Raw genomic sequence first — 10,525 nt, 5'->3', positions numbered from 1 at the left:
CTAATCTCAGTGTTCTACCTTATCGTCATGAATGCCATAACATGAAGTCTTGCAATTGGTTCCATGATATGTGAAATGATTGCCTCCTTTGCTCTCAATAGCTCCCAATGCAATCTACAAGTGCTCAATTCACAAGAGGAAACACAAAGAAGAAGAGAACAAACCCACCCTCTCCTCCAACCCACCTCTCACCTAAGAAGGAAAAGAAGAGAAAAGTGTATGGCATGGAAGAAGCTTCATCTCCAAGTCCATCACCCTCTCCTTCACTCCCGCACTCTCACTCTCCCTCACTCTCAAGATGAAAGAAAAGAAGTTAGAGGAGAAGGATTCTCTCAAGTTTGCACACCATAAGAAGAAGCTTATAAGGAGAAGCTTATCCATTAACTTTATGTCATTTATACATGGGCTTTGAGTTGGGCTTCCACTATAGTTGAGTGCATATCTTTTCTATTTAGTTCTAGATGAGTCTTGTAACATGCCCGCTTATCAGTTGTCCAAGCACGTTTTAGCGGTCCATCGAGAAACGAATCTAAGCGTCACCACCCAGCACTCCCATGGAATGTTTCGGGGTTTTTCACGCCTAGGGTTTCCCGAGTCTGCCTAGCAACAGAACGTTCATGGCCGAACCCACTAGGATCAACCTAAAATCTAGGTTCCTAGGGGCCAAGGTCTCCTAACAGCATTCTAGCGTCAGGTTTTGGACATCCTACTTTACGCAGAGATACCCAATCCAAAGCAAATCCATATTGCACTCGGTTCAAAGAGAATGGGAAATGAGAGGGATGCACCACTCAACCTCTCTACCCGTAGGGCATAGTCCCATTCCAGTCCCCTAAAATGGCATGAATTGGGTTCCAACCTATCAATACTTAAAGTTCGAACAATGGTAAAACCTTGTGAGAAGCCTCCCAGTTCTCTAGGACCACCCTGCCACCATAGGACAAACCCGTCAGGGGTTCCGCCCACACGCTTCCCTTGATAGCTTTAGTTTTCTAATTATGTCCTACAACAATTACGTGTGATATTTAAAACCAGCTTCCTTAATTAAGCCTTTAGGGAACAAGGTTCATTCATGTAGTATACATCACAAACACGAAAACAAAGCCATCAGTCCTTTTAGTAACCAAGTTCCTTAACGTATCTTCAAGTTAATCTTTGTCTCCTGCCCATACAAGAGAAATTATGTATCCCTTTTATCCAACAGAAGTACCCGATCCAAATCACATGGTATCATAATTTCCATCCTTTATTTAGAATAAGATCTTCCAACGCCCTAGACATTGGGCTCACAACAGTCTACAACTCCGTTCTGGGCTAGACAAGGGGTGTCCAAAGCTCCACTGACCCCAAGCGACCTAGGAGTGAGACCCAACTTCCATGGTTGGCCTTTTCACCACTTGACCTTCGGCCTATGATGATACAGTCTGCCCTTCTCATGCACTTACAATAGTCAAAGGTAGAAATGGTGGAAATGGTAATAATAATTGTGGTAGCAACTCAGAGCTCTCAACTGAGGTCTTATAGACAATCACATAGTAAGTTTCAAAATCCTAAGTCCTCTTTAACATATCATTATTATGGATAGTAGAGTCACATTAGGCCACAATGCCATAAAATGTACATAGGTGCAATGAGAAAGGCAAGGGAATAGTGTAGGAAAATGTAAAGTCCACTGAGATTGTGCTTAAATTTAGTGTGAAGATAGAGGAGATAAATGCCTTGGACTATAGTCTTGATGATTACATTCTTACTACTTCATCGCTTGATGCAACTCAATTGATTGGTGCTCCATCTTCTTACTTTCAGTATTGGCTTCTTAATTTGAGGGCTTTCTTCCATGTTACCCTACGTCATCATTATTTTCATAGCTACCATATTGTTATGGATTTTGTTAGATTGGGAGATGTCACTACATTGGATATCATTGGTATAGGTGATGTTACACTATATTTTGGTACTAGTGCTCCTCTATGGTTCATGATATACCTCATGTCCCAACTTTGGACTAAAACCCTTATTTTAGCAAGTAGTTAGATGATAATAGGTACCATATATCTTTTGGTAATTATTTATGGAAGATCACTTGTGGTAATCTTGTTTTTGCTAGAGGTGTCAAGGTTGGTAGCCTCTACCCTTTACTTATCTCTAGATCTATTGACCATATTTTGGTTGTGACTGATCTTCCACATGTATCTTTATGGTATTGTTACCTTGGACACATGTTTTTGAAATGAATGAAAGTATTGACCTATTCGTAGTATCTCTCACTCTTGGATTATTCATGTTTTGATTCATGTGAGCATTGTTTGTATGACTGGAAAACTCATAACTCACATAATAATTTTGGTTCTATGCATGTGGACTAGTCTTTGGCTCTTATGCATTTAGATGTTTGTGGCCCCATGCTTGTTAATACTTGGGTGGTGTGAAGTACTTTGTTACATTCATCAATAATTATTTGCATAAGATTTGGGCTTTGGGCCTATCTTATTATGGATGTTTTGTCTATCTTTCATACTTTCTTGCCATAGTTGAGAACTAATCTAGATATAGCCTAAAATACCTTTAGTCTAATAATGGGGATAAATATATCTCTAAGGCTTTTTAGTTATGTGATGAGCGGTATATTACGCATCAGTTGACTACCCCACCCCAAAACGGTGTTGCAAAGTGTATAAATAATACTATTTAGGAAAGTTTCTATAGTATGCTTAGTTAGGCAAGCTCGTAATACTTTTGGGTTGAGGTAGTTACTACTACTATGCATTTCATTAATAGATCCAGATGCACTACTCTTGGTGGTAGAGTTGTAGAGGAGGTATGGTATGGTAAATCTCCCTCATATACACACTTCCAAGTTTATATATGAAACTTTTTGCTATATTCCCAAAGACAAGCGTAATAAGTTAGATCAAAAGTCCATCCAATGCAACTTTCTTGGATATGGCGATGTAGGCGATGAGATGGGGTATTGCATTTGGGATCCATTGGCTTAGAAGGTTATTTATAGCCATGATATTATCTCCCATGAAGAAAAGATGCATATGAGACTAGAGTAGATGATTGATGTAGCAGGGTAATCTTTTAGGATGAGCCTCCTATTATAGTACAACTAGCTCTAGTGAGACAACTTGCTACATTTGTTAATGGTATAGTCGCCTAGGATCCATCGCCTATTGTGTAGGATCATGATGTTGGACAAAGAGGATAAGTTGTACAAGCCTCACATCTATTTTTGAGATACTCCACTATAGCCTCACATCCTCTTGATCGTTATGACTCCCTATGGATTATGTCATGGTAGCAAACACTATTGACCTACTTACCCATAAGGAGGCTATACATAGAGATGATTCTCATTCTTAAGAGATGATATATAGTTTGATTTTGATTCACTACAAAAGAACCATACATGGGACTTAGTTTCCTTGATTGATGCATTGTCATGTAGTTGGGTGTACAAGTTAAAGACTATACTTGGTTGCCCTAAGCTAGCATATAAGGCTAGATTGGTTGCTAAGGGTTTTAAACAAGAAAAGGAAGTTAATTTTGATGAGATCTTCTCTCGTGTGATTAAGATGATAACCCTACACTTAGTATTGACATTGGTTGCTAAGTTGCATTTGGATTTTTATTAGTATATTAAGATAGCTTATTTACATAGGGACCTGCATAAGGATATTTATATGTAGTAGCCTAAGGGCATTGTTAAAAAGATAGGGAACACATAGTGTGCAAATTAAAGAAGAGTCATTATAGGCTTAAGTAGGTACTTAGGAAATGATACAATAAGCTTGATGCTTTCATGTATTCATAGGGATATTCTCATAGTGATATAGATTCATGTCTATACACGAAGAAGGCTTATGATGGTAGCATTATTATCTTGATGCTTTATGTTGATGATATGATTATTGTTGGGAGTGCTCATGCTAAAATTGATGCTTTGAAGACCCAAATCAAGAAGAGCTTTGAGATGAAGGGCATACGACATGCCTCACACATACTTATTATGCACATTACACACAATCTCTCTAAGGGACTTCTCTACCTATTCCATAAGGAGTACATAAAAGAGTACTTGAGTAATGATTCCATATGTAGGATAGTAAGCATGTTGACTATTCATTACCTTCTCATGTAAAGGACAACCAGACAGATTATCCATAGTTAGATGATGAGAGGCCCGAGATGGCCAAGATCTCGTATGCATCCATAATGGCCAATTTTATGGATGTCATGATAACCACTCACCTTGACACAGTATTTGCAGTGGGAGTTGTAGCACATTATATGACTACACCTGGCAAGCGTGACATTGGAATGCTATAAAGGGTATCATGAGATACCTTTAAGGCACTACAAATATATACATTTGCTATGATAGCAAGAATATAGGAGACTTATGTTACACTGACTTAGAATATATAGAACATGTAGATAGTAAGAAGTCTATTTCTAATATGTCTTTACCTTTGTTGGAGATGCTGTCTCTTGGATGTCCAAAATGCAAAACTCAGGTAGTACTGGTTGTAAGTAATGTATTTCCAAATTTATAGATGCTTACTTTGATTCTCATATAAGATACGTTAGGTCCCATACTATGATGCACAAGTACAGGTCATCGGAAAGGATAAATTTCATCTCATACATTCGAAAGATGGAGCTTGCAAAGTGCACGTATCAAGGGAAGTTAATTGCACCTAGTTGCATATGGCTTATTCGTTGATAGAGAAATTACAAGGAAGAATCGGTCAGGGGTTACGCATGGCATAATCGTAAAAAGAATGACATTAAAAATTGTGCATACAAGTGTTAAGTAAATTTTGCATAGAATCTCTCTTTGATCTCAAGGGAATGATTGAATATGTAGTGGAATTATTATTGCATCTATTCTTTTATTGTTTGTGAAAAATACAATTGGTTTTTGTTGGTTGATCGAACAACTCCCTAAATGCTTGTACATTCAACCGGTTGTTGGATTATGGTTTAGATGATTACTCCAAGTGCTTGTGATTGATGATAAATTCATGGCGGGGGTCTGTGATGACAAATTGCCATGGGGAATAAATGAATGTTTTCTTGGACAATGACATTAGGGCTAAATGCCTTGATTGTGCTTGATTATTAATTGGATTAATTAAGAAAGGATATTTTGCATGTCTGGATCATCTCCAAGGTCACGCCGCATTTCAACCCAAGAGGGCACTACTCGGCTCAATTCCACCTCCACTTGGTGGGCTTCTTCCCCTTTCCTGAGTGTCACCATGCCACAATTCCTTTTGGCATTGAAGCTCCTAAAAGTGCCAGTATTAACAATTTCCATTTCTGGGGAAAAATTCTATGCACTTTTCATAGTTGACCGACCTTCTCTATGTAATTTTGTAGGTTGCACTGGTCCACGAGTTGTTTTATGGGCAGCTCTTCCATGATGGCATCTTCTAGGTTTATGGCATTCTTGAATGTGAACTAGTTGTAACCCCTTGTTTCTACCGTCAAGCCATACTTAGCTTGCTCTTGCTCCATAAACGAAAGCTTGCTACCTTTAGCCCTACCATTTTAGGTTCCTATCATATATCATGGTTCACCATTAGTATTCTTAAGACATTTTCTTGCGAGAAGATAAACATGAATTGATCATGCTTTTATGGAAAGAAGAATACGCTTTAAGCATAAAACAAGAATTTTCCTTCGAGCAGTTCTATTTATTTCCAGGATTTTATGACACTTTTCCTTGATTTCACTTGGGAATGAGAAGAATCCTTCCTAGGATTAGACATGGGAGAGGCAAGACATTTGAGCACAATAGGGTGCTATTTACTTGAGCATAAGCCAATCGTAGAAATCAGGGGTTGTATTCATAGTGGGCATGACGATCGAGATTATGAGGACTAATGCATACTTGGGTAATGTAAGTTAGGACATCGATTAGAAAATCAGCCGAGTTGATGCAACTAGCCTCATATAGCTCCTCTTCCATAAGGATGCGATCAATGTAAGGATGGGCCAAGACCTAGTCATCTAGGTGTTTGTATCAAGTGATGGCCAAGACCCTGAAAGAGGTTGGTGCTATGTAAGTCGTCATACTTGGTTGTTTTGATGGCACGTCACTGCTCAGCATTAGTCATTATTTGCCAACCCTGTTTATCCCATTGGAGAAGTAGATTACACCATTTTTATAGGAACAAGGAGACAGAGTCATCGAGGCGAGTGAGTTCCTCAAGCTCAACGGTTGATGCAGGCCTTTGGGGCTTACAATATGATGTTATTAGTCGTCTGACGAACGCTTGCTCTTTTGAGATTTCACCATTATCGATCAACTCTTTTGAGACTTTGGGAGATGTTAAGGTCATAAACTCGTATTCTTTCCAAGTGCAGGATAAGGAACAAACCTCGGTAGCAAGGGGTTCGTCAAGTAAGCCAAGGTCAAGTCTTTCGTAATTCCTAGCGAATGTGGTAAAGGTGTTATCCAAGAGCTTGATGCAAGTTACCAAGTCATCTCCCCTATTCTCAGCAAGGTCCTTGGCAACCAATAGAAATGAACATCGCTTGTAGGAAGGCCTAAGACCTATTGGGGTGGAATTGAGCTAGACACTAATGGTTCAAGGGGCGGCGGACTTGACAGTGATGTGTCTAATGGTAGCTCCGTAGTTTGATTCGGCATGTCCAGTGTTGCTTTGGGGTATTGAGGGTGGCTCCAGTGGCACAGATGGTGCATTGCCCTCTTGCGCAGCCACTAGGGTGCAAAGCTCTCTGGACTTGGATGATTTTGAGGTATCACATGGCTATTTGGGTCGTTAGATTGGTTGGGGTTTTTTTACCACAACCGTCACGAGTTCTGTAGTCTTGGCCGCCTGGGTTTTCTAGGTGTTCACTACCTTAGCAGGAGTGTGGCTTCCTAGGGATGGGGTGGCAAGTGATGGTCGTGGTTGGACTATGCTTCTAGGATATTTCTTCTTGGGCACCCATATCCAGGTGTTGCCTTCATAGTATCCTTTGGCTCACAATAGATCTTTGGGGATCCGTTGCGGCTTGATTGTGCGCCTATGTCAATAGCATCAAATCGGTCACTTAGGTTTTGCGTGACAGTTGTTAGCCTTGCGAGGCTATGTTTGCTAGCTTCGAGTAGGTCATTTTTGGTGCTTTGGCACCCATTTAAGCATGGGCTTTGTGGCCTTGGGGATGGCCTTAGTTGGCGGTGGTTTTGTAGTCTGGGTGGGTTGTGATGATGCATGACCCCCTCCCTAGGCTTGGTCCTAGGTAGCTCTATTGGTGGTATGCTAGGCTTGGGTAGAGCCTTGTTGCCCTTGCCAAAAGCTATCTCACCATTCCAATGTTGCCAATGGCAAGGTGAATATGGTGCAGATCATAATCTACGGTGTATTATGCTTGCTTCTTAAAAGCGTGTCCCTAATAACGATTCTTGACCTACATCCTTTGTATTTGGCAATACATAGAAGATGACTGATAGGCTTTCACACTCGATAGAGACTGCGATCTTGCACTTCCTAGGAGTGCATATAACTTGCCCCCAAATGGGCTAAGTTTAGCATTGATGGGCTATAACTGTGGTTGACCAATGAGGGTCCAATGAGTGTGAGTCAAGACATTGCAATCAGCTCCCTCATCAATCAAGACATCAAAAGCGTGTGTGCGCTGAGTGGTGGCTGTGATGCATAGGTATGCTAGTGCTACTACCTCTTCATCCTCGTCCTCTAGTTTAGTGATAGTGGCTACGCGGACATTGACAGGGGCTTCCAGCATTAGGGGCTCATGCAATGGGTGTGTGGGAGGGTAGTACTTCTTTATGCGATTGCGATTAAAGAATCCTATCCCCTCACCTTCAAGGGTTTCAAGTTCTACGTTGCCCGTCCTACTAATGGTGCACACTCAAAAAGTTCCAACCCTCGAAATTTCATTTTCTGCTTGTGGTCCTTTATCGAGTAGACCAAAATAAGGTCTCCCTGCTCAAAGTCACGTTGTTTGACATGCTTGTCGAACCACATCTTTTGTCGTGCTTTCTCACAAATTAGGGCATGGGTGGCTAGGAGCCAAGTCTCAGTGAGTCGTTCTAATTCCACAAGGTGGTTGGTCCAAGCTTCCTTCCCTTCCCATCTCTCTTGCACTGCTATCCTCAAGCTAGGGACAAAAAATTCTAATGGCAAAATTACCTCAGTCCCGTAAGTCATCCTAAAGGGCGTCTATCCCCCATAGCCCTTTTATAGGCCGTCTGATAAGCCCATAATTTTGCCATAAGTTTGTTGTCCCAGTCACTTCACAAGGTAAAAACTACCTTCGTAAGGACGTTGACTAAGATCTTGTTCGTGGATTCTGCTTGGCCATTAGCTTGAGGGTAGTAGGGTGAGGATTTCTTGTGGATGACTAAGAAGGTTGAGAGTAGGTGGGCAATCACCTTGTTGATGAAGTGCGTGCCTTGGTCACTCACTAGTTCAATAAGGCAACCAAATTGTGAAATAACTTGCTCCCACAAGAACTTCGATGTGGTTCTAGCGTCATTCTTTCTGGTGGCTTGTGCCTCGGCCCATTTTGCAAGATAGTCAGTTGCTACAATGATGTATCTAGCCTATGAATATTGTGGTCTGAGACTGACAGGTCCAATGAAGTCAACTCTCCATTTCTCAAAGGGTTTACATGCAATGATAGGGGTCAACTCCATCTTATCCTTTCAGGCAAAAACTTTAGTCATTTGGCACTCATCGCAATGCTTTACGAACTTAGCAGCATCACAGAATAGGGTGGGCCACCACAACTGATATTGCAACACCTTGCGGGTTGTCATATCCCTACTGAAGTGCCCTCCAGCAATCCCTCCATACGCTTCGCTCAATAGGTCATGCATTTCATGCTCGCACACACATCATCGTAGCAACGTGTGTTGCCCTAGCCTATAGAGTTGACCGGCCCCATCAACTGGTAAGGTTGGATTCTCAGAATAAGTCGCCTAAGCTTGGTCTTCTCGATAAGTCTATCAAGAAAACGGTGCTCTGGACTTGGACTATATCATCCATCCAATATGGCGCTAGATTAGCTTTGAACAAATCTTTCTCTCTAGACAAGCTAAAAAGATGAGCGTCCGGGGCAAATCATCAGCTATGCCCTGCCCAGCAACTTCTCCTGTAGGTATTTGGGACATGTGATCAGCCATGTAGTGCTGCTTGCCCTTGCGTACCACCACAGAGAAATCAAATTCTAGAAGAAGAAGCAACCATCTAGCAATGCGTTCGATAGCGCATGGCTTATTTATGAGATAGAGCAATGCTTGATGGTCTACGAAGAAGGTGAAAGGCGTAGCCAGGAGGTAGTGTCGAAACTTCTTCATTGCGAACACCATGGCTAGACCTTCCCTTTCTGTGGTGGAGTAGTTCATCTCCGTGTTAATGAGTTGTCTACTAGCAAAGCCCACGGGGTAATCCAAATTATGCTCCCTAGACTAGCACAAGACAGCTCCAATAGCACATTTAGATGCATCTATATGCATGTGAAAGGTGATGTTTTAGTTTGGGGCTCATAAGATTGGTTCAATTGTAAGAGCCTTCTTCAATTCCTCATATGCTCGTTGGAACTCATCAGTCCACTCGAGCACAATTAGCAGCTTATAAAATGGTCTTGCAATCAATGCGTAATTCAACATGAAGTGCCGATAGTATCCAATGTGACCCAAGAAACACTGAACTCCCTTATAGTCCTTTGGTGGCGGCAAGTCAACAATGACCTTGGCCTTTGAAGAGTCAGTGGGGCTATGCCATTCTTGGACACTACATGCCCTAGGATGCATCCATGCTTGACCCAAAAATGGCATTTCAAGGGGTTCAACAACATGTTGTAAAGCATGCATCATTCAAAGACTACTCGCAGCTTCTCCAAGTGTTCAGCCCAACTAGAGTGCATGCATAGGTCATCTACAAACACCTCTAGCTCTCATCTAAGCATATCTTTGAAGATGGTGCACATCAGCCCGCTGAAAGTTTGCAAGTGCATTCATCAACCCAAAGGGCATTACAATGTAAGCGAAAACACCCCACTCAGTAGCAAATGCGGTCTTGTGCCTATCGTCGAGATGTACTTGCACATGGTTGTATCCTGAGAAGCTATCCAAAAAGTTATATGCCTCTTTGCTGCCTGCTACCCTTTTGAGCATGTGCTTTGTGTATAGTAATGGATAATTATCCCTTTTTGTCGTGGTGTTAACTTTCTTATAGTTCACGCACACTCGTATCTTCCCATTCTTCTTCATGACTATCACAATCGATGATACCAGTCTGTATGCTCTATTTCATAGATGAATCATGCCCTCATTAGCTTATTGATTTCCTCACTCATGACTTGGGCATGTTTTGGATTCATAGGGTATGGTCGTTGTTTTATCGGCACCACATCAGGGGCCATCAGTATGTTATGCATCACCACTCCAGGATCCACTCCTTTGAGCTCATCTAAGGACCAAGTTAACACGTCCATGTACTCTTGCAAGAGCACAATGAGACTTCCCTCTTCCTCCTCGGTC

The sequence above is a fragment of the Lygodium microphyllum genome, chromosome 7 (genome assembly GCF_053477565.2).
Source record: "Lygodium microphyllum isolate KBCC chromosome 7, Lygodium_microphyllum_v1.1.10, whole genome shotgun sequence".
Classification (NCBI taxonomy): domain Eukaryota; kingdom Viridiplantae; phylum Streptophyta; class Polypodiopsida; order Schizaeales; family Lygodiaceae; genus Lygodium; species Lygodium microphyllum.
The sequence above is the reverse complement of the archived record's forward strand: the minus strand, read 5'-3'. Positions refer to the sequence as shown.